This window comes from Podarcis vaucheri (assembly GCF_965113315.1).
Source record: "Podarcis vaucheri genome assembly, chromosome: 17".
Classification (NCBI taxonomy): domain Eukaryota; kingdom Metazoa; phylum Chordata; class Lepidosauria; order Squamata; family Lacertidae; genus Podarcis; species Podarcis vaucheri.
The window spans coordinates 14,464,830-14,490,095 of NC_138755.1; the positions used below are offsets into that span (position 1 = coordinate 14,464,830).

The 25,266-nt window shown below is 46.6% G+C and overlaps 1 protein-coding gene across 1 annotated transcript in view; it reads right to left on the reverse strand.

The window, feature by feature from the left end:
- The window catches only part of KANK1 (KN motif and ankyrin repeat domains 1), a 126,018-nt gene extending 108,975 nt beyond the window's left edge, over positions 1-17,043 (reverse strand). The window contains exon 1 of the mRNA XM_082204576.1: positions 16,823-17,043. The gene's annotated coding sequence lies outside the window, so the exon portion shown is untranslated. The remainder of the gene's footprint in view (positions 1-16,822) is intronic.
- Between the last annotated feature and the right edge of the window lie 8,223 nt (positions 17,044-25,266).

Genomic DNA, 25,266 nt, shown 5'->3' on the forward strand with positions numbered 1-25,266 from the left:
GAACCACCGACCTTCTGATTGGCAAGTCCTAGGCTCTGTGGTTTAACCCACAGCGCCACCTATGTCCCACTTTGTAGTAGTAGTAGTAGTAGTAGTAGTAGTAGTAGTAATTTATTATTTATACCCCGCCCATCTTATGCTTTGGAGGAATTGAGCCCCAAAACTGCATGATCTGTGCTGCAAAATACAGTCTCTGCCTCTAACACGCAAAACACACTGCTTTACTGTATTGTGTTCCCTGGAACTTGACCTCTCTGGGAAAACGGGTGGCATTTTATAGACTGAAACAGTAGAAAGTCAACTTCTAATGAGTTGACATTTCCTATGTCCTTTGATCCACAGACAAAGTATAATTAAAGTCTGAACAGAAAGTTACTCAGATGTTTAAAGCTGCGCTTTCAAAAGTCAAATGAAAATGAGTGTTCCTTTCAGAAGATGTTTCATACTTGACATTTTCCCAAGAAGTAATGGTAAGCAACACTCAAATAGATTTCAAAATCTGGAAGGCTGCACCTATTTTAACACACCTGCCGTGTTTCTGCAATCTTTTTAAAGTTGTTGTGTTGCATGAGACCGTGTCCTGGAAGCATTGCCGAAGGGTAATATGTAACTCTTCTAAAATAAATAAAGTAGATCTGTAATGAGAATATTTGCAACACTTTTTACAATTTGGGGGGCATTAATGAGGGGGGGGAAAAGTTTTTTGCAATCTTTTTGCAATAGACACAGCATGCAATATGTAACTGAATCGTAAAAAGAAAATCAAATTCTCCAGTAAAAATCATCCATTTACTATCACATTGATCAGAAGCGGAGTTGCCAGCTTAGAGTACAGAAATAAATGTATAAATGTTAAGGAATGGATCAAAACTATGTAAAAAACTGCAAGGCTGAAGTCCTCTGTGGCCTGTAGCTGCCTTTGCATGAAACAAAGAATGCTAATCTCTCAGCTTCTGAATGGAATTCCTTTCCTTTTGCTGTTGTTGTTCTTCAGAGAAATACCTAACGCTTTCCTTGCATGGCACCTTGGGGCTTGTAGAAATATTCTGTATTCCAGTGCAAGCCTAGGCAATGTCATATTAACATCTGCCAGGCACTGGAGTTGCAGAAGCACCAGTCTGAGCAGTTACACCCTCAGTCCTTGTTTTATAACATCACTCGCTGGTGGAAAGTGGCGGAGACACAAGCCAAAACAGGTGGTACCACGATGGCACCAGCACGTTCTCAGGTTAAGACTTCTCAGCGCCATAAATGTGTTAAGAATGGCAATTAAGTTTAATGGGAAACACAAACATTTCCCACCTTGCATGTTCAACCTTCCTACACCCTCAAGCTAATTGCTGGCATGTATCATACGAGCCTTATAAGCCACTCCTTGCTCTCCACTGTTGCAGAGTTCCCACCAGAAATTTACCCTGGGCATCTTGCGGAAAATATTTCCCACCCTCCCAGATTCAAGTGCAACATTCTTCACAACTCTTTCTCTTTTATGGGACTCTCTTAGGTAAAGGTAAAGGGACCCCTGACCATTAGGTCCAGTCGTGACCGACTCTGGGGTTGCGGCGCTCATCTCGCTTTATTGGCCAAGGGAGCCGGCGTTCAGCTTCCGGGTCATGTGGCCAACATGACTAAGCCGCTTCTGGCGAACCAAAGTAGCGCACGGAAACGCCGTTTACCTTCCCGCCGGAAGGTATCTACTTGCACTTTGACGTGCTTTCGAACTGCTAGGTTGGCAAGAGCAGGGACCGAGCAACGGGAGCTCACCCCGTCTCAGGGATTCCAACCGCCGACCTTCTGATCGGCAAGTCCTAGGCTCTGTGGTTTAACCCACAGCGCCACCCGCGTCCTGGGACTCTCTTAGGCAGGTCAAATTTCATGGGGTGATTTGTCTAGAACAGTGGTGGCCAAACTTGCCCTCCAGCTGTTTTAGGACTACAATTCCCATCATCCCTGAACACTGGGTCTTGTTAGCTAGGGATGATGGGAGTTGTAGTCCCAAAACAGCTGGAGGGCCAAGTTTGGCGACCACTAGTCTAGAACCTTCTGCTTGTCCAGAAACACTTATTTAGCAGCAACCTCCCCCCCAAAAAAATCCCTTTGTATTGAAAAAGCAGCTTAAAAAAGTAAACCCCAAAGGCTGTCTTCACAACCCATTTATCATTCAATTGGTTTACTGTGAAGGTGGAACAGGCACCCACTTCATTTGTTCCCCTTATCAGACTGGGAGTGGCCGCCAAGACCGTATAACACCAGTCCTGAGAGATCTACATTGGCTCCCAGGACGTTTCCAAGCATAATTCAGAGTGTTGGTGCTGACCTTTAAAGTGTTGGTGCTGACCTTTAACGGCATCGGCTTTGGCCGGGGAAGGCAGGACACAAATATAATAATAATAATAATAATAATAATAATAATAATAATAATAATTATACCTGAAGGATCGTCTCCACCCCCATCGTTCTGCCCAGACACTGAGGTCCAGCTCCAAGGGTCTTTTACTGGTTCCCTCACTGAGAGAAGCAAAGTTACAGGGGACCAGGCAGAGAGCCTGTGGAATGCCCTCCCTTCAGATGTCAAGGAGATAAAGAACTATGCAACTTTTAGAAGACATCTGAAAGCAGCCTTGTATAAGCTTTTTATGTTTAACGTTTTACATTTTTTAATGTGGTGTAAACCACCCTGGGGAAAGCCAGCCAGATGTGTATCATCATCATCATCAAGCAGGAACAACAAACCACTATCCCTGGCTTAGCATTGTTCCATACAATCCATGACTGGCTTGATGATCATACGATTGCAATATATGCATATATAAACTGATGAACAATGTATTTGTAAATGGGGGTGCATTTGGTAGCGGGAGCTTCATGCTAGCTATTCCATCTGTTTTTGCTTGTTAGCATGGGATGCTGAATACACTACTATTCACATAAGCTGAATTTTCAAAGCAGCCTTTTCGTGCAAGTTTTTTTTTTTTTTTTTGCTTTAGCCTACATATGTCCGCCTTGTTTTTTGTGCAAAAGGTTAGCTGAGATTCCTGCATTGCAGGGGGTCAGATTACATGACCCCTGGGGTCCCTTCCAGCTCTACGATTCTAAGTTTCCTCAAAGCAGTTTGGGCAAAGTAATAGTAGCATAACATAAGCTGCATTTATTTGACAAGTTAACGAAGTATACCCCCATTTATGGAGACAGTATTCCATTAAAGGAATCACATAAGCTTGTGTCCTACATAATCTTGTAATCAATAAGCATTAATATCTTTGTTAAAAATAGTACCGGCATCTGGACAGCTTTGTACCAGGCCTTTATCCCACAGTTACCAGGGCTATTAGTGAGTTAAAGGTGCAATGCATTTTAGTGAAATGAAATGGTATCAGCAGTACAGACTTGGGAGGTTGGTTTAGCTAATAGTACACATAAGAAATACCGTATTTTTTGCTCTATAAGACTCACTTTTTCCCTCCTAAAAAGTAAAGGGAAATGTGTGGGTGTCTTATGGAGCGAATGCAGGCTGCTATGCAGCTATCCCAGAAGCCAGAACAGCAAAAGGGATCGCTGCTTTCGCTGCACAGCGATCCCTCTTGCTGTTCTGGCTTCTAAGATTCAGAATATTTTTTTCTTGTTTTCCTCCTCCAAAAACTAGGTGCGTCTTATGGTCTGGTGCGTCTTATAGACCTATAAAGGTAAAGGGACCCCTGACCGTTAGGTCCAGTCGTGGCCAACTCTGGGGTTGCGGCGCTCATCTCGCCTTACTGGCCGAGGGAGCCAGCGTACAGCTTTCGGGTCATGTGGCCAGCATGAATAAGCCGCTTCTGGCAAACCAGAGCAGCACATAGAAATGCCATTTACCTTCCCGTCGGAGCAGTACCTATTTATCTACTTGCACTTTGACGTGCTTTCGAACTGCTAGGTTGGCAGGAGCAGGAACCGAACAACGGGAGCTCACCCTGTCGCGGGGATTCGAACCGCCGACCTTCTGATCGGCAAGTCCTAGGCTCTGTGGTTTAACCCACAGCACCACCTGCATCCCTTTCTCTCTATAAGCAAAGGCAAAAAAATAAACTAAATTATTTGCATCTGTAACACAGGAAGAAGGCAAGCATAGAAGGAGGAGGAGAAGACTCTTAATCTCAGGGTTGTGGGTTTGAGTCCAGCATTGGGTAAAAGACCCCCAGATTGCAGGGGGTCCCTCCCAGCTCACTGATTCTATTATTTGTTGGGTGTCTAAATTACGATGGCTTCCAAATCATTTATTTTGATAAACCCCTGCCTCATCTAACACTATGACTACCAACATGTGCATTGCGCTGTTCACTTTCTTCCAGAGGACTGGAAGGGGACCTAAAAGAGTAAATAATCATATGAAGAAAGTCCACACCCCTAGAACGGGGCTTCACTTCTTAAATAAGCCATCCGTCTCCTGCCATTGCATGCTTCACCTCCTCCCTCAAGTGCAAGCCTGATTAGCCCTATGGGCACCATATGAAATTAGACACGTCAGATTTGTGCGAAAGACAGAGATCGTTCATGTGTCAAGAGCTTTGACGGGCCTCGTAAATATGTCAGGCGATGTTTACATCCAGGCCAAACTTGCGGTTTGGCAAAATGGTTCATTTGCCCCACCAGGGCTTTGATCTCCTGACAAATCATTTCCTGATGCAAGTTTAAACAACAGGCAAGGACTTTGGACACCGACCAGCTGTCACGGTTGCCCTGGGAATTGGCACCAGGTGGCCGAAGGGAAAACAGAAAGTGAAAAGAGGCTGAGTCCACTCACCTTGCAAGCAGGACGGCCAAAACGGGAGCAAACCATTTCTTTCTTTCAAAAAACGGAAAGCACAGACACATCTCTCTCTCTCTCTCTCTCTCTCTCTCTCTCTCTCTCTCTCTCTCTCTCTGCATCCTTCTGATGGTGATATGGGATACAGGTTTCAGAGGAAATTGGTTAATGTTTTCTCCTCCTCCAAGAGTTACAGGCAGCATTCCAGAAATGGGTGGTATTTTTTTTAAAGGATCCCTGGATGGTTAAGTCAAATCGAATTTGACTATGGGGTTGCAACACTCATCTCGCTTTCAGGCCGAGGGAGCCGGCGTTTTCAACAGACAGCTTTCCGTGTCATGTGGCCAGCATGACTAAACTGCTTCTGGCGCAAGAGAACACCGTGACAGAAACCAGAGCACATGGAAATGCTGTTTACCTTCCGGCTGCCGTGGTACCTATTTATCTACTTGCACTGGTGTGCTTTCAAACTGCTAGGTTGGCAGAAGCTGGGACAGAGCAACGGGAGCTCACCTGATCACAGGAATTTGAACCACCAACCTTCTGACTAGCAAGCCCAAGAGGCTCAGTGGTTTAGACCACAGCGCCACCCACCTCCTCAGAAATGTTTACAATAATTCAACAACAACAAAAGCAACTGTATTATTTATATCCAACCCATCTGGCTGGGTTTCCCCAGCCAGTCCGGGCGGCTTACAACACGTAAAAAATTATATTTTGCCGCTGCATATTGTAACTAATCCATGCCCTTCTTTTATCAACTTTATTCTCAAAGCAAACTTTACTGCTGAACTTTCTCCATACCCGCTAGCATGCTAACCTATTCACAATTAATAATTGAAAATAATAATCTACAAACATTTTCCACTCCTCCTTGAAAACTTCCATTTTGTTCTCTGGTTTTACTAGTTGAAACTTGTTATTTTCGCACAGTCCATCCATTTCAACCGCCACTCCTCTTTCACAGGTACACCAGTTTGGGGGCATTTAATGATCTTGCTGCAGCATTCGCAGACATAAATACATAAATAATTATTATTATTATTATTATTATTATTATTATTATTATTATTATTTGAATTTATATATCACTCTATACCCGAAGGTCTCAGGGTGGTTCACAGAACAAAATCAAAACATAAAACCACAAGATTTGCTCTTTGAGTTAACACCGGGTAAAGGTGCAATCTGAAATCCTTTAAAGAACTACCTATTCCTTATAAGATACAGAAGCTCAGGGAAATATTAGGAGCTTAAATCAGTGGTTCCCAACCTTTTTTTTGGCCATGCCCCACCTAAGCATCTCCAAAATCCTGATGCACCCCCCCCCCCGGTCACATAAATCTTATTATTCAAAAAGTAAACTCCTATTAAAAGACGCCTGCTTCTTGGGAGAAAAGCAATGACAAACTTCAGACAGCATCTTAAAAAGTAGAGCCATCACCTTGCCAACAAAGGTCCGTATAGTTAAAGCTATGGTTTTCCCAGTAGTGATGTATGGAAGTGAGAGCTGGACCATAAAGAAGGCTGATCACCGAAGAATTGATGCTTTTGAATTATGGTCTGGAAGAGACTCTTGAGAGTCCCATGGACTGCAAGAAGATCAAACCGATCCATTCTGAAGGAAATCAGCCCTGAGTGCTCACTGGAAGGACAGATCCTGAAGCTGAGGCTCCAATACTTTGGCCACCTCATGAGAAGAGAAGACTCCCTGGAAAAGACTATGATGTTGGGAAAGATGGAGGGCACAAGGAGAAGGGGACGACAGAAGACGGGATGGTTGGACAGTGTCCTCGAAGCTACCAGCATGAGTCTGACCAAACTGCGGGAGGCAATGGAAGACAGGAGTGCCTGGTGTGCTCTGGTCCATGGGGTCACGAAGAGTCGGACACGACTAAACGACTGAACAACAACAAACTCCTATTCATGTGGAGGAAGCCTAAAGGGCCATTAACTGTTAATAACTCATTCTTGAACTGCCCCCCTTGGAAATCTAATTTCCCCCCCCCCCTTTCGTGGGGCACGTGCCCCATGCTGGGAACCATGGGCTTAAACAGACACTGTAAAAAGACATAAGGAATATATGGGGAAGGGGCCAAGAGGCAAAGGAAGTGTGGTCTCCTTCTTCTCCTCTCCTTCCCTGGTCCCCCCTTCTCTCTCACCCCAAAGAGGAATGAAAGCTGTTTTCCTTTCCTTCCCCTTGTAGCAGCTACTGTTTTGATATTCATAATTTAGAAGCTGGGAGCCGGTGCAGAAAAATAAGGTAAGAAACTGCTCTTAACAGCATTACTGCTATTCTGGCAGGTAATAAAGAAAGCAGCCTTCACAGTCCCCAATGGCCATCCCTACTTCAGCCTGTGGTTTGGGAGGACGGGACTGGTGGTCAAGGTTTCTTGGAGAGATGTGTGTGTGTGTGTGTGTGTGTGTGTGTGTTAAAAGGCAAAGTCAGAAGACTTTTAATTAACACCAACAGAAGGATCCGTGAGCTTTGCGGGAGCAAAGCGTCTGTTCACGGTATTCTCCTAAACTCCCCTTGTTGTGGGTGGCGGAAAACAACATTCCTCACTCCCATGAGCGCTGTCTTTGTTTGCATAGAGCCATTTCTAATTAAAGAAGAGTTTTTTGCAACTCCAGAGCAAACACTTCTGTGGATATCACGTCAGTTATAGAAGAAAGCATAAGGCCAAACAGGAATACTCAGAGGAGGGGAGAGGAGAGGCCGGTAAATGACCCTGGGAGATGTTCGAATAAGTAGCAACATGAATATAATGAAATCTTGCCTCTGAGCACTCACTCTCTCATAGTTACACTTATAATAAAGTGTGATGCCTTAAGCATGGACCATAGTTACTAGATAGGGACGTGGGTGGCGCTGTGGTCTAAACCACTGAGACTCTTGGGCTTGCCAATTGGAAGGTTGGTGGTTTGAATCCCCATGACAGAATGAGCTCCTGTTACTCTGTCCCAGCTCCTGCCAACCTAGCAGTTCGAAAGCACACCAGCCCAAGTAGATAAATAGGTACCGCTGTGGCGGGAAGGTAAATGGCATTTCCGTGCACTCTGGTTTCTGTCACGGTGAACTGGGCCAGGAAGGCAGCTCAGGAAATTTGGCCTGAGAGCAGAACCACTTAGCAGCTGGCAGCCAGCCACGGTACTTCTCAGGGCCTTAGAAATGGTCATCCTGCAAATGTGAGACTCCAATGATGGCGGCTACCTAATGGGAAGTCTCTCCTGAAAGGCACTTGGCTCTCCCACGTTGGCTTCGTTTGGGCACAAGGTGAAAAAAACCCTTTCATTTCCTCAGACCTTTGCAATGCAGCTAACTTTCTGTATTCAACGGCTATTTTCTACCCCGACTGTTCAGGAGGCAGTAAGCTTCAGAAGACAGTGGTATTTGGTTTTCGAACGTCTCAGAAGTCAATCATTTTGGTTTTCAAGCACCGAAAACCCAGAACTGCTTTGGTTTTTGAACGCTTTTCGGAAGTTGAACATGCCACGCAGCTTCCATATTGAGTTTTCCATAACTAAATGCTTCCAGAAGTAAATGCTTTGGTTTTCGGACGTTTTGGAAGTCGAACGGTCTTCCGGAATGGATTGCATTCGAAAGCCGAGGTACCACCAAGTCTGAGGAACCACAACTGGGCTGATGGGAATTGGAGTCCAACAAGACTGGGAGGGCCACACCCCTGGCTTGCTACCTCTCATCTCAGAAAATAAAAGCGTATCGTGGGGAGGGGGGAGGCCATGGCAAGTTAAGAATAAGAATAAGAATAAATTTTCTTTTTATCCCACCCTTCGTAGCTGAAGCCAGGCTCAGAGCGGCCAACAGCAATAAAAGTAACACAGCATTCTGAAATCAATTCATTCTAAAATCAATTCAAAATCAAATTCATGGCAACCATTGGGCTAGAGTTCTGTGAGGATTACCAAAGGAGGGGGTCAGGCTGTGCCTTAGCCAAAGGCCTGGTGGAACAGCTCTGTCTTGCAGGCCCTGCAGAAAGATGTCAAGTCCCGCAGGGCCCTAGTCTCTTGTGACAGAGCGTTCCACCAGATCGGGGCCACAGCCAAAAAAGCCCTGGCTCTGGTTGAGGCCAACCTAACCTCCCTGTGGCCCGGGATCTCCAATATGTATTTATTTGAAGACCGTAAGGTCCCCCGTGGGACATACCAGGAGAGGCGGTCCCATCGGTACGAGGGTCCTAGGCCCTATACGGCTTTAAAGGTTAAAACCGGCACCTTAAACCTGATGCTATACTCCACCAGGAGCCAATGCAGCTGGTATAGCACTGGGTGAATGTGTTCCCACAGCGAGGACCCTGTAAGGAGTCTCGCCGCGGCATTCTGCACCCGCTGGAGTTTCTGGATCAGCTTCAAGGGCAGCCCCACGTAGTGTGAGTTATAATAATCAAGCCTGGAGGTGACCGTCGCATGGATCACAGTGGCTAGGCCAGGGCGAGAGAGGTCAGGAGCCAACCGCTTAGCTTAGCGGAGATGAAAAAATGCCGCCTTTGTTATAGCTGCAATCTGCGCCTCCATGGAAAGGGAGGTGTCAAAGATTACACCCAAACTCTTAATGGACGGTGTCTCACTTGGTGAGGGGGGCACTCTGGCAGCATCAGCAGCTTGTCTGCCCTGGGCACCAGCAACCCACGCTACACCCCTGGGTGCATCCCCCCCCTCCTGAGTGCACCTCCCTGTTTATTACAGTCTTTGTTGGGTTAGAAGACATAGTCGAGTACAGAGCCTTCCACAAGGTAAATGAGTTTTCTAGTGCTTTCTAGACGCAATGCTATTTCTGAGACTGAGGGGCGAGAATCCTCTCTACCAGTTAGGTTGTTTTTTCCCCTGGGTCTTTGTTTAAGGAGCTAATTGCTTGTGGTTTTGAAATGCAACTTGATGGAGATAAATACACTTCGCCTCAATCCTGAACGCTACCAAGGAAACGCTCACAGGTAGGGCTTGAGGAGAGCAGTAAGGACAAGACCTGGAATGTACGATGAGTCAAAATGCCATGACTGCTTTGCTTAATTAGCTGCCTAACATTTACAATTTGCACATCATTTTCAGGGACACACAACAAACAGCAAGCCAGTTTGGCAACATACTGCCCTTGGTTTACAGTGCACTCTGCAAGATGATGGATTGTGGGGGGGGGGGGGAAGTTCCATGGCAAAAGTTGGAACTTGTTCATATCCTGCTTAGTTTTTCTATTATTCCATCTAAGAAAAATATACACCCAGCCCAATGTTTGTTCTTTATTGGAAAGAACATGCAAGAGTGATTAACCGATAAGGTGCTGAAATAACAAAGAGATTTTGAAAACGACACACTTTCCTGGACCTTACATGACAGCTTCAGAAGGCACTGTGTTTCTCCACCCAACCTTTAAAAAAATATGAGCAAGTACAAATGGTTGATATCGAAGTATGTGTGCAAGCTCTCGTTAAATGCCACTACTTAATTCCATTAACTAAATTACTAAAGTCCAGTGAGTGGTGCTGGCAGTATACATTTACAGCAGTTCCCAATTAAGTGATTGTGCTTCTATAAAACCCGGCAGTATGGAGGGCTGCCCGTTTGTGACAGCTCCACCGACCCTATAAGCAGTTGAAAAAAGCAAAAAGAAAGAGGGGGGAAATCGCTTGCATCAGTTACTAAGCAAGTCCTTCATTAGAGAGATTTCATTTCACTTCCTACATCTATTATTTAAGATGGGCCATACATACCCTGCAAGAATGGAAAGGCCAATAGGCAGGAGTTTAGAAAGCAGAAAGAAAGGAAAGCTGACGGCATAGTTTGGTTCAGAGGGCATTCGTAAATACAACACAGAAGAGGTACATCTTCAGTTTCCATCCAGAGCAAAAACATCTGAACTGATCCTGCAATGCCAAGTTGACAGCAGCGCTCCAAGCTATAAAATAAACAATACAGTGGTACCTTGGGTTACATACGCTTCAGGTTACAGACTCCGCTAACTGAGAAAGAGTGCTTCAGGTTAAGAACTTTGCTTCAGGATGAGAACAGAAATTGTGCTCCGGCGGTGTGGCAGCAGCAGCAGGAAGCCCCATTAGCTAAAGTGGTGCTTCAGGTTAAGAACAGTTTCAGGTTAAGTACGGACCTCCGGAATGAATTAAGTACTTAACCCGAGGTATCACTGTATCTTCAGCTTTAAGAGTAATTAGGTATATCTACACAGGCGCAACAGGGGATTGTGAATACCCAGCAACTCCTCTTAATTATTACTATCGTTGTGGTTATTTGTTAATTTATATTCTACTTATTGTGCCAAAACTTTGTGGCCGAAGGAGTAATAATCATGGCTACGGATCACTACTGAAAAGCTATTTCATATTCCAAGGAAGAGTGTTGTTGCTTTTTAATTTGCATACCCAAGTTCTACAGTATGCAAAGAACTCATACTTTCCTTCATGCCAGCTGCTGACAAACACACTCATCCTTTGTTTTCCGTTTAGACCAAGCCATCTGTCATAAGATGGAGATGTGGAAGGAATTAAGTCAATTCTTCTATTCAGATCAATTAAAAAAACTAGCTTCTGCTTCTTACACACACCATACCCTCCAACATTTCTCCAATGAAAATAGGAACATCCTATTCCATTATTATTATTATTATTATTATTATTATTATTATTAAATAAGGAAAAGCGGGACATTCCAGGATCAAACCAGAAACTGTCCCTGGGAAAAAGAGGCACTCGGAGGGTCTGAGCCACGATCTGTTAAGTTTCTTGCAGAGCAGCCACAAATCCAGAGCCCCAAATGGCAACTGGTTTCTTTGAGGCGGTTCCCATATGGACTAGGTGAATCTTTAAAGGTTTCCAGCCAGTGCCGGATTTACGTACAAGCTAAACAAGTTATAGGTTAGGGCCCCAAGGGAGTGGGGCCCCCAATGAAATTTAAAGGGGGGAACTGGATGTACATTTCCAAAATGTAAGATAAAGGTAAAGGGACCCCTGACCATTAGGTCCAGTCGTGGCTGACTCTGATGTTGCGGCGCTCATCTCGCTTTGCTGGCCGAGGGAGCCAGTGTACAGCTTCCAGGTCATGTGGCCAGCACGACTAAGCCGCTTCTGGCGAACCAGAGCAGCGCATGGAAACGCCGTTTACCTTCTCGCCAGAAGAAGTACCTATTTATCTACTTGCACTTTGATGTGCTTTCGAACTGCTAGGTTGGCAGGAGCTGGGAACGAGCAATGGGAGCTCACCCCGTTGTGGGGATTTGAACCACCGACCTTCTGATCGGCAAGTCCTAGGCTCTGTGGTTTAACCCACAGCACCACCCGCGTCCCAAAATGTAAGATTAAAACCTACATACAGCAACAGTGTTTTGTGTTGTGTAGGCTCCTATAATGTAAGTCATGGGCCCCGCCTGCTCCCTAAAATATCTCTGGTTTGCTCCTTTCTATATATAGGGTGCCTACGTTCTGCATGGACTGGTTGCAGGGCAACATGTGCAAATGGCTTGAGATACCCATGAGGTCCATAAATTGCCATATAGCATATATTCAACACAAAAAACAACAACAATTTGTTGTTGACAAAGAGCCCCATTATCTTCAGTAGCTTAGGGCCTCATCAAACCTAAATCCAGCCCTGTTTCCAGCACTTTTTCCAAAAACATGGAGCTGCAAGACACTGCTACAAATCCAAGCCTATTCATACAAAAATGGCTTAGCACTCTGGAGTTCCAGCAACACAGGTACCCTCACAAGAAGCCACTTCCGCAGATACCCATCTGTAAAAGCCTGTAAAAGTCGGTCGTTGGCACCCACCACTTCAAGTCCATGTTTAGGACCATGGGCAGGCAAACTAAGGCCCTGGGGGCCTGATCCAGCCAAATCGCCTTCTAAATCCGGCCCGCGGATGGTCCGGGAATCAGCATGTTTTTACATGAATACAATGTGTGCTTTTATTTAAAATGCATTTCTGGGTTATTTGTGGGGCATAGGAATTTGTTCATTCCCCCCCAAAAAAAAAATATAGTCCAACCCCCCACAAGGTCTGAGGGCAGTGGACCAGCCCCCTGCTGAAAAAGTTTGCTGATCCCTGGTAAACTATGCTCAAGGCGGCTTACAACATGACAAGGTTTACAAACATAGCATAAGTCATAAACAATAAATAAAACACATGAAAAAGTACACAACCAAATGGAAACAATTTCCAGGTAAATCGTAAGATCTAAAACTAAAGATACAACAGTAATATCAATAACAGCAACAGCTCTCTCAAACCCCCATGAACAATACTCCAGCCCAAGAATCTGTTCAACAGCTTCAGCTTTTGTAGCTGGAGTCAGTCAGCACTCCACTCTCCCAGGCCAAATGGGAAAGGGCCAGCAAGGCAGGGGGCAGGTCTTCCAGGGCTCACAGCCCAGATGGTCTCATTTAAAACAACACAGATAAAAATTAAAAGCAATTTAAAAGCAGCTGCAACTTTCAGGCACCTGGTCGGCCACCGTGAAACAAGGATGCTAGACTGTAAGAGCCACTGGCCTGATCCCGCAAGCTCTCCTCATGTCCTCATATACCACCTGGCCAGTGCTAGAAATTAGCCAGGCGCATTTTGCTACTGGAGCGAGCGGATCCAATTGCAACTACGTGGAGATTTGTGGGCGCCGGGTTGGCAACCACAGTTTAAAAAACCCTGCCTTAGTCCACAGTTAATACCATGTCCACTGTGTTTCTCCTTCTTGCATGCTGGGACAAGTGAATTGTATGAAAAGCAAGTCAAGCAATGTAGCTGAGATCATAAAATCCATAGATCTTTGGAAGGCACCCCAGGGATCAACTAGCCCAACCCCCTGACGAATAGGGAGTGAACTAACCAAGATTTAAGGTGCCATTGCACCTGAATAGGTCACCCCTATTTGTCACCCAGCTTATATATCTGAGTTTCTGACACTGCACCTAATTTAAAAGAACACCAACACGTTCAGTGCAGGTATGCAGAATACAGGTCTTACATACAGTGGTACCTCGGGTTACATACGCTTCAGGATACATACGCTTCAGGTTACAGACTCCGCTAACCTATAAATATTACCTCGGGTTAAGAACTTTGCTTCAGGATGAGAACAGAAATCATGCAGCGGCGACGCAGCAGCAGCAGGAGGCCCCATTAGCTAAAGTGGTGCTTCAGGATAAGAACAGTTTCAGGTTAAGAATGGACCCCCGGAACGAATTAAATACTTAAACCCGAGGTACCACTGTACTTTTAAGAAGCTCCCGGTTTGTATCAGGAGCTCTTCCAGGGAAGAAATGGGAGCGTGATCAACCCAAAATCAGATAATTGGCCCCATAATTAAGTCCGCAGGTGGCACAGCAAGGAATAATAAAATTAAAAATAATTTATTATTTATACCCCGCCCATCTGGCTGGGCTTCCCCAGCCACTCTGGGCGGCTTCCAACAAAATATTAAAATACAGTAATGCATCAAACATTAAAAGCTTCCCTAAACAGGGCTGCCTTCAGAGGTCTTCTAAAAGTCTGGTAGTTGCTGTTCTCTTTGACATCTGGTGGGAGGGCGTTCCACAGGGCGGGTGCCACTACCGAGAAGGCCCTCTGCCTGGTTCCCTGTAACTTGGGTTCTCGCAATGAGGGAACTGCCAGAAGGCCCTCGGCACTGGACCTCAGTGTCCGGGCAGAACAATGGGGGAGGAGATGCTCCTTCAGAACAGGCAAAGCTGCCTGGCGGGGGTCTCCTTTCTGCAAGCCCTCCTGCATCTCCCCCTCAAGAATGCACTCAGTATGTCTCTCCTGGAAAGGGGCGCAATTGCCATGTTATATATAGCCACAGAGGTAAAGGTAAAGGTAAAAGGACCCCTGACCATTAGGTCCAGTTGTGTCCGACTCTGGGGTTGCGGCGCTCATCTTGCTTTATTGGCCAAGAAAGCCGGCGTACAGCTTCCGGGTCATGTGGCCAGCATGACTAAGCCGCTTCTGGCAAATCATAGCAGTGCACGGAAACGTCGTTTACCTTCCCGCCAGTTTACCTATTTATCTACTTGAACTCTTTGACGTGCTTTTGAACTGCTAGGTTGGCAGGAGCAGGGACCGAGCAATGGGAGCTCACCCCGTCGCGGGGATTCAAACCACCAACCTTCTGATCAGCAAGTCCTAGGCTCTGTGGTATAACCCACAGCGCCACCCGCGTCCCTTATCCACAGAGGTAAGTAGAGAAAATAAAAAGCGACCTGACTTTCAGAAGACATCTGTAGGCAGTCCTGCTCAGGGAAGTTTTTAATGTTTGGTGTCATGTTGTATTTTGATTCGTTGGAATATGCCCAGAGTGGCTGGGGGAACCCCGTCAGATGGGCAGCATATAAATATGTTGTTTTTGTTGTTGTTTTCAGGAGGCAAGCAGGACCATAAACCAATGGACCGAAATCCTGCTACTATTCTAACAACGAATGCACACAAGCAAAGTTTAAGTGGTAACCATGGAAGTTATCACAGTAGACCAAGAAGTGTTTTCTCCTCAAAGGAAATGAATGAATGGCTGGATGCACCCTTATAACAAACCTAGGCTTAGAAAAGCGTTCAGAAAAGACCATGTGAAGTTTAAGCCTTGCCTGTACACACACACACACTAAGACAATTTCATATTCAACTATTAATCTCATTGTTTTGTCCCTGTTTCCTAGATGCAACAATCACCATACCTAAGGAAGCCTTTTAGTGGTCCAAACTTTTCATCCACATAAACGTTCACATTTACACACAGCTATTTGCACAGCAAGGTAAAAACTGCTGGTTTTGAAAGGATGGGCAGAAGAATCCAAGTTTAAATTCAACATTATTAAAAGCAGCCAGGCTACGCGAGGGGGGGGGGGTTCGATTTTCCTACAGTCTCCCAACAGACTGCTTAAGTAATAAGACTGAGCAGCAGATCAATAAACTTCCAGGTCTGCATAAAATGCAGCTTCATTAGCTAATTCACGTGCCCGGCAGCCAAGAGGGAGGGAAAGAAAGTTGAATTCTTTTTCTCCCTTCAGCAAAGAGAGGGAGAGAGAGAGAGGGAGAAGGGGGGGGGGGTGACCCACAATGAAGCGCTGATAGGCACCATCTTTCTCGCCTCCAAAATGTTGCGTTCCCTTCGACCTCCCCCCACCCCGCACCTCAAATACCTTTGATGTTTCCAGAACAAAAGCTTCCCTCTTTCCTGCTGTTCCAAAGAACGGAGGGAGAGGTGAACCAGCAAAAGGAGGAATGGGGAGGGGAAGAGAAAGAGAGAAGGGCAGAGGAAAGAGAAGCAGCAAACCCCTCCGAGCACACCCCCTCCCCCCCCAAGGCCCGGGCCATTGCAATGTCAAGTGAAGGGGAGCCCGAAGTTCTTTGCAAAAAAAATAATATACAAGAGCGCGGCGCGTTGCTGCAGCTCCAGGCTTTGCAGGCAGAGACAGGACAGCGAGGCAGAGACTCGCGCAGAGGGAGCCCCTGGCAGCCCCCCCCCCCCCGCGCAGGAGATAAGGCACCCAAGAGAAAGGAAAAGGGGCGTGGGGGGGGAGGCAAGAGGGCGCCAGTCGGAAGGTGGAGAGAGCTGTCCTGCCTCCCCACCCCCACTCCAAGGTGGAGAGAGTTGCCACCTGCAAAATGCTACGTCCCGTACGGAGAGATCCCGGGTCCCCCTCTGTGCCAAGTTAGGGACCCTCTCTCCAGCCCAAGGGTGCGCAAAAGGCCACGCATTGAAACTCTGGGTTGCCAAGCGCAGGCAAGAGTTACAAATGCATGTGCGCGCCCCCGCGCGTCTTGTTAGGCTGCGAGAGATCGCTTGGAAGGCGCAGCAACAAAAAAATCGCCCCCTCCCCTGCCCTGCATTTTGCCTGAACAAAGGTGGCCACACTCGATGGGGAAGGAGCGGGGGGGGGGTATTCCCATGCTGCGTTTCCCACGACAGAGTTGCACAAACTTTCCTTTCGAGAGGAACCCGCCGCCCCCGGGAATTTGCATGGCGCAACCGGCCCCCCCTTTCTTGCAACCCCCCCCCCAAACCCTCCGGGAGAGGTGGGAAGAAAGACTCACCTCGGAGTTCTTGAACCTGCTGGGAAGCAGGAGGAGGAGGGAATCCGGCGCAAGTCCGAGCGCACGCGGGCGGGGAGGCGGGCGAGGGGTCTCCCGGAGGCGGCGGGGGACGGGCCAGGGACCGGCTGCTCCGCACAGACGGAGCCCCGCGACCCCGGGAGTGCGGGGGGAGCAGAAGCCGCCGCCGCCACCTCCGCGACTCGGGACTTTGGCGCTGCAAAAACTCCTCTTGGAAGCAGCTGCAAGCGCACCGGCTGGGAGGCGAGTGCGCCTGCGCTCCGATGCCAGGCTCTCCACCCCCCCCCCCCCCGCAAAGGGAGGAGCAGCTGGAAGGAGAAATCCCCCGCCCCCGTAACGTCACGGATTCCACGGGCGAGGAGGTTCCAGTCACGTGGCCCTTCGGCCGGAGAGGGGGCTTGGCGCGGAGCAAAGGGGGAGGCAGCGGGGGACGGGGTGGCGGGCGCCAAGTTGAGGATCTGGTGCCTTTGCAAGATTGGGATGGGGGCGAGGAATTGGAAGAAGGAAGGGGGGAGGCAGCCGGCTGGCGAGGAGCTGCGCCTTCTTGCTGGGACGAAGAGCTCTGTGCGGCTCCGAAGCCGGCGTGCGCGCGCGCTCTTTTGCGCAAAGGTCGCCCCCCGGGAAGTGTCCTCGCCTCCTTCCCAGCTGGAAAGGATTCTTCGGAGGAAAGCGCGTGCATACAATGTGGATGGGACCTAAGAAACGCAGTGAATCAGTGCCGGATTAGCTGTATAGTTCAGGGCCCCAATCTCTTGGGGGCGCCCCAAAAAAAATTAAAGGGGGAAAAACTGGATGTACTTTTACAAAATAGAAGATAAAAAACAAATATATTAAGACCTACATACAGCAACAGTGTTTTGTGTTGTGTAGGCTCCTATGATGTAAGTCATGGGACCCGTCTGCTAGCCTGCTCCCTAAAATATCACTGGTTTGCTCATTTCTATATATATATAGGGTGGCGCTGTGGGTTAAACCACAGAGCCAAGGACTTGCCGATCAGAAGGTCGGTGGTTCAAATCCCCACGGCGGGGTGAGCTCCCATTGCTCGGCCCCTGCTCCTGCCAACCTAGCAGTTCGAAAGCACGTCAAAGTGCAAGTAGATTAATAGGTACCACTCCAGCGGGAAGGTAAACGGTGTTTCCGTGAGCTGCTCTGGTTTGCCAGAAGCAGCTTAGTCATGCTGGCCACATGTATGCCCTTGGCCAATAAAGCGAGATGAGCGCCGCAACCCCAGAGTCAGCCACGACAGGGCCTAATGGTCAGGGGTCCCTTTACCTATATATATATATAGGGTGCCTACGTTCTGCATGGACTGGTCACATGGCAACATGTGCAAATGGCTTTTGATACCTATGAGGTTCATAAATTGCCATATAGCATATATTCAACACAAACAACAACAACAATTTGTTGTTGACAAAGGACAGCTGGACATAGAAAGGGACCCATTACCTTCAGGAGCTTAAAGGTAAAGGTACCCCTGCCCGTACGGGCCAGTCTTGCCAGACTCTAGGGTTGTGCGCCCATCTCACTCAAGAGGCCGGGGGCCAGCGCTGTCCGAAGACACTTCCGGGTCACGTGGCCAGCGTGACATCGCTGCTCTGGCGAACCAGAGCCGCACACGGAAACGCCGTTTACCTTCCCGCTTGTAAGCGGTCCCTATTTATCTACTTGCACCCGGGGGTGCTTTCGAACTGCTAGGTTGGCAGGCGCTGGGACCGAACGACGGGAGCTCACCCCGCCGCGGGGATTCGAACCGCCGACCTTTCGATCGGCAAGCCCTAGGCGCTGAGGCTTTTACCCACAGCGCCACCTGCGTCAGGAGCTTAGGGCCTCGTCAAACCTCGTCCACCCTGTGTGGATGGGACCTAAGAAACATAAGAATGGGATGAGACCTAAGAAACGCTTTGCCTTGCTTGCAAAGCTTGCATCCTTTAGATGAGCACGAAGTTCCCAATAATCTGCCTTGTGGAGGCATCTCCAGTCTTTGGAGAAAATTATTTTCAGCATTCTACACCAATGAATTAAATACTATTAAATGCGGCTTCAAAGTTTGTGCAGTACACACACACTTTGAAGCAAGGTACATACATGGGTGGAGCCAGGATTTAGTTGGGGGGCAGGCTTTTATGTTTGGGGGGGGGGCAGAACCAAGTTATCTGTGACTCAATTGATTAGTTAGTTAAGTGTTTTTATTTATTTACTTGATTTAGGGAGGCAGCTGCCTCCCCCTGGCTGTGATTATGCATATATACAAAAACACACTCACACTGTTTTAGCACAGGAGAAAAGGTAAAGTCGCTCATATTCCACCGCTAAGGTAGTTTTTGTTGGTGTGTGTGTTGAACAGAAAAGGAAGCCCATTTTTCCAAGGGGAAAACTCCCTTTGCTTTGCATCCCTTTCCTTGCTCCTGTGTCTCAGGCTGGCCCTGACCTCGATAGAAAGTTGCTGCGTTTCTGTGACAACATCAACACCATGTTCCCGTTTCCATAGGACACAACAGATGTCTGTGTTTTCCAGCTGTCTCTATAATTGATCGGTGTAAGCAATGATGCGCCCCTGGCTGCTGCTTTCCTGAAACTTAAAAAAAGCAGCACACATTTAGATCAGCGGAGATTGCCTGCCTTGCGTTTTGTTGCACCTGTGTCAGGTTTTGGTCCCCAATTCCGGTCTCTAAATATTTGCCCCTCGGCCCACTGGTAAAAGCCTCTGCCACTCAATTGCTGTAAAGATCCATTTTCCTTGCATATCAAAATATCAAACCACACAGGGGGCCTTCTTGGTGGTGGCGCCCTACCATCGACATAACTTTTAGAAGACATCCGAAGAAAAAGAAGAGTTTGGATTTGATATTCCGCTTTATCACTACCCGAAGGAGTCTCAAAGGGGCTAACATTCTCCTTTCCCTTCCTCCCCCACAACAAACACTCTGTGAGGTGAGTGGGGCTGAAAGACTTCAGAGAAGTGTGACTAGCCCAAGGTCACCCAGCAGCTGCATGTGGAGGAGCAGGGAAGCGAACCCGGTTCACCAGATTACGAGTCCACCACTCTTAACCACTACACCACACTGGCTCTGGAAGTTTTTAATGTTTAATGTTTTATTATGTTTTTAATATTTGGTTGGGAGCCACCCAGAGTGGATGAGGAAACCCAGCCAGCTAGACAGGCTATCATCATCATCATCCCAAAAAAAAAAGAGCACTACAACATGTGGGGCCAGAATAGACCCAGCTTCAGGCCTTGTTGTTGTTTAGTTGTTTAGTCATGTCTGACTCTTTGTGACCCCATGGGCCAGAGCACGCCATGCATTCCTGTCTTCCACTGCCTCCAGCAGCTTGGTCAAACTCATGCTGGTAGCTTTGAGAACATTGTCCAACCATCTCGTTCCAACATCAGGGAGTCTTCTCATGAGGTGGCCAAAGTATTGGAGCCTCAGCTTCAGGATCTGTCCTTCCAGTGAACATTCAGGGCTGATTTCCTTCAGAATGGATAGCTTTGTTCTTCTTGCAGTCCATGGGACTCTCAAGAGTCTCCTCCAGCACCATAATTCAAAAGCACCAATTCTTCGGTGATCAGCCTTCTTTATGGTCCAGCTCTCACTTCCATACATCACTACTGGGAAAACCATAGCTTGAACTATAGGGACCTTGATATGAAACCAATATTCCTTTGTAAATGTGCAATCTGTTAATTAGTACGTTTAACATCTCTCTTAAATAACCTCACCTTTTTAGAAGGAATTTTTGAATTGTACATTTGGTATTTTGGAAAATATCACGGAATGGTAAAATGAAGGGCTGGGTTCTATCAGAAGCTTGTCATACAAAGTAGTATCCTATCGGGATGTGAAAAAAGCTGTAAGAGGCAGAAGATCTCTCTTATAGCACAGCTAAAGACAGGCTAAACTGCTCAAGGCCTGATTCACCGGGTACCACCTGACCTTGCTACGCCACTGCTTGCCTTGTGGACTAGATGAGCCTCAGGGTCCCTTTGAGCTCTACAATTCTATGATTCTGTGAAGCACCATGCAATGACTCTTTGTAAGGGTGCTCTGCAGCCCTAACAATGATCCCCTGATGTCAGATTGACAGTTGGGTGTGAGGGGAAGGGGAGATAAGAATAATAGAATTGTGGAGTTGGAAGGGACCCTGGGGGTCATCTATTCCAACCCCCTGCAATGCAGGACTATGCAGCTGCTCCATAAAGAGATTGAACCTGCAACCTTGGCGTCCTCAGCACCATGCTCTAGCCGACTGAACTATCCCCTGTCAGATCCCTTTCCGCACTCCTGAGTTATATTCCCATGGTGGAGAATCTCTTTCAGCCTAAGGGCCGCATTCCCTGTTGGAGAGCCTTCCAGGGGCCACACGCAGCTGGTTGCTGCCGCAAGCAACGGCGAACAGAACAAACCTGGCTTTCCCCCTTTGCACACCAGGCTCATTTCTACACACCAGCCCATTGCACCACCTCACCCAGGAGCAGTGAGGGGTGCGGCCCCTGATGAGTCCCAAGGGCCGAATAGAGGCCCACAGAGCCACATTTGGCCCCTAGGTCTGAGGTTCCAGGGTCCCAAGTTGGGCCATCAAAACAGAGGAGAGCATTGTGGGAAAAGGGTATTTTGGGAATCCATCTTACATGCAGATAGATAGTCCTTTAACCCCTTTGTTCCATCTAAATGAGAAGTGCTCCCGTCCCCAGTTTATCTCAGTGCCGCTGCTCTGAATTCCTTAGGTCTCTCAAGCATAGTTACTTCAGGACCTGAGTGTGCTGGCTAAAAGACCTGACTTTACCATTTCAATTCTGCAAACTCCTTGCATTAAATATAGGGACTCCTGACCATTAGGTCCAGTCGCGACCGACTCTGGGGTTGCGGCGCTCATCTCGCTTTATTGGCCGAGGGAGCCGGCGTACAGCTTCCGGGTCATGTGGCCAGCAGGACTAAGCCACTTCTGGCGAACCAGAGCAGCACACGGAAACGCCGTTTACCTTCCTGCCGGAGCGGTACCTATTAATCTACTTGCACTTTGATGTGCTTTCGAACTGCTAGGTTGGCAGGAGCTGGGAGAAAGCAACAGGAGCTCACCATCATGGGGATTCGAACCGCCGACCTTCTGATCGGCAAGTCGTAGGCTCTGTGGTTTAACCCACAGCACCACCCGTGCCCCTATTGCATTAGGAAGTAGCTAACAAATGAATTAATGGACCCAGAACAAGTAGCTCACAATGGACTCAACAACTGCCTGCATTGTGAAGAGTCCTGGTCTTTCTTTTCCGATTTGGATGCACAATGTTGCTAGTTGATCAGGCAAGGTAGTTGTTCCATCGCTGACAAAGTCTCAGCTGTTAAATATTGGGCCTCTCATCTCCCTGTTCCTTTCTCTATTCCACTGTCAGTCACTGGCGTCTTGTGACTTTCTTCTCTAGCTGTTCCTTGTTTCTCCGTTTGATTTCTATGGCCACTGGAGGCTTCTCCCGTAAATGCCATTGTCCAACTTTTTCTACACCTGCAATAAACTAAAGAAAAGCCCACACACAACTGTTTTGCCAGTTCAGAAGTCATAGCACAAATCAAGCTATTTCGATTTTATGAAATGAAATATAAGAACGTTCTAAAACAGGGGGAGAGAATGGTGTTTTTAACCCAGTGTGACCAGTTTAAGGTTAGTGGAGATTAATTTTTTATGGGATTGGCACATTTTAGTTCCTGGGGTTTTTATTATTATTATTATTATTATTATTATTATTATTATTATTATTATTATTAAAATGGAGGGTTCCCAAGACCTAAGGAATGCAAAGTTTCCATCCTCATTTCAAAGTCTGAAAAACATCACCCAGGAAATTCCACTCCATTATTACATCTTTAAGCTAAGCACTTACGATGCAGTTGCAGCAAAAGCTATTTCTATAACCACTTCAAGCGGCAAGCCAATGCCCCATTACGTGCGTGGATAGCTTTTATTTAGAAACTAAAAATATCGCAGGAAATACATTTAAAAAATTGTATTTTTAGAAACACCTCCATGCTGCAACTCTTGCTTAGCCAAGTAATTATTAGCACTTACTGTGGTGTATTTAAGAAAACGCGTTAATATTTTATGCCTGGGTTTTCAACTGCTGAGAAAAGGGTGCGTCATCCCTCTCACAAACGTAGTCAGAGCAACAGGGAGGCTGTTCATGCTTGATGAGCATGCTACAATTCTCTTTCTGTATATGCAAACGACAAACTCCACTCTCAATTCTAAATGCATTTTCTTGAGCATGAGCCCCGCTACGTCTAAGCAAGCTTACTTCTGAGATGAAGAACCCTAAGTAATTATAGGAGGAATAAGAAATCACAGTCAGTGCCAGATTTACGTATAAGCTAAGCAAGCTATAGCTTAGGGCCCTACTCTCTTGGGGGCCCCCAAAAAAATTAAAGGGGAAAAACCTGGATGTACATTTCCAAAATATAAGATAACAAAACAAACAAAATAAAACCTACAAGCAGCAACAGTGTTTTGTGTTGTGTAGGCTCCTGTGATGTAAGTCATGGGCCCTGCCTGCTAGCCTGCTCCCTAAAATATCACTGGTTTGCTCATTTCTGTATATAGGGTGCCTACATTCTGCTATTTATAATTATTAGTAGTTTGAATCATATATTTGCACCTATTATTATTTCATGTTATAGCAAGTTTCTAGAGACTAGATTATGAGTCTTTGTAAATTGTGTTTCTAAAGGAACTTTTGTTCTTGCCAAATTCCAGTGTGTTTGCATTATTAAGTTTGTTATGAATTAAAACATCATTTTAAGTTAAAGCTTAATAATTATTTTACTATTAATATACTTCTTAATTGTATTTCACTGTTAATATACTTCTCCTTAATTGTATTTCAGTTCAACAATTACTTTGATAAAATGGATATTTTGTTATGTGCAAATGGCTTGAGATACCTATTAGGTCCATAAGTTACCATATAGCATATATCCAACACAAAAAAACAGTGACAATTTGTTGTGGACAAAGGACAGCTGGACATAGAAAGGGCCCCATTACCTTCAGGAGCTGAGGGCCTCATCCAACCCAAATCCGGCCCTGATCCCAGTAAAACTCATTGCGTCTTACTTCCAAATACATTTGCATGGGACTCCTCTGCAGTTGTGCTTAGAGGAGTGGGTGTTGTACCACACAAAGCCCACCGCTGCAGCTGCCCCCTTGAATAAGGGCTGCCTATGTGAGTATCCGCTCAAAGGTCAGGTCCCGAGACTAATAAACAGATGAACTTAGGACATCATAAAGAGCCAAGCAAGGCAAACAAAGCACCCTCTTTCTTTCTTTTTTTGACTCATTCAAAAGCTTCCAACCAGTGACAGTTCCAGTGGATACAACTGAAAAGGAAATCAATGGTAATCTTCCCTGCATAAAAGCTTCGGGGTTTGGAGACAAGCAGGATTAGATGTCCCAGAGATAGGAAGGGTGTTCAGTTTTGCTGTCCATCGTGAGCCAAGAAATACACACAACAACAGAGGGATGTTTCACCGCAGAACACAAGCAAACAGTATTAGGCAGGCACAAGACTGTGATGCAACTAGACCACAGCACTGCCTGCTTCAACTGGCTCCCAGAGATCAATAGTCTTTTAACAGTTCTGGGATTCGATATAGACCCTACGGCAGGCAGGCAAGCATTCTGCCGCTGAACAATGGGCCTGGCCTGACCGGCAGCTTCTGTGATACAGAGGAGTTACTGACATGATGGGCAATCTAGGGTCTGCGTATCAATCCCAAATACAGTGTTCGAAACTATAAGTCAACTCACACAATCCCTCTATAGCATGTTCAGAATCTACATACGCTCCAACATTTCTCTGATTAAAATAGGGACATCTTATATAATACAGTGGTACCTTGGGTTAAGTACTTACCAGAATTCATTCCGGAGGTCCGTTCTTAACCTGAAACTGTTCTTAACCTGAAGCACCACTTTAGCTAATGGGGCCTCCTGCTGCTGCCATGCCGCCAGAGCACGATTTCTGTTCTTATCCTGAAGCAAAGTTCTTAACCTGAAGCACTATTTCTGGGTTAGTGGAGTCTGTAACCTGAAGCGTATATAACCTGAAGCGTATGTAACCCGAGGTTACCACTGTAATAATAATAATAAAATACAGTCATACCTCTTGTTATGTTTGCTTCAGGTTAAATCTTTTCAGGTTGCGTCCCACTACGACCTGAAAGTACCGGAAAGGGTTACTTCTGGGTTTTGCCGCTCTAGCATGTGCAGATGCTCAAAATGATGTCACATGCATGCGCAGAAGCGGCGAAATGTCCTGGAACGGATCCCGTTCACAATCAGAGGTACCACTGTACAGACATACCTTAGAAGTCGAACGGAATCGTAACCCGTGGAAACCCGTGTCAGGTTGCAAAGAACGCTCGCAAATCGGA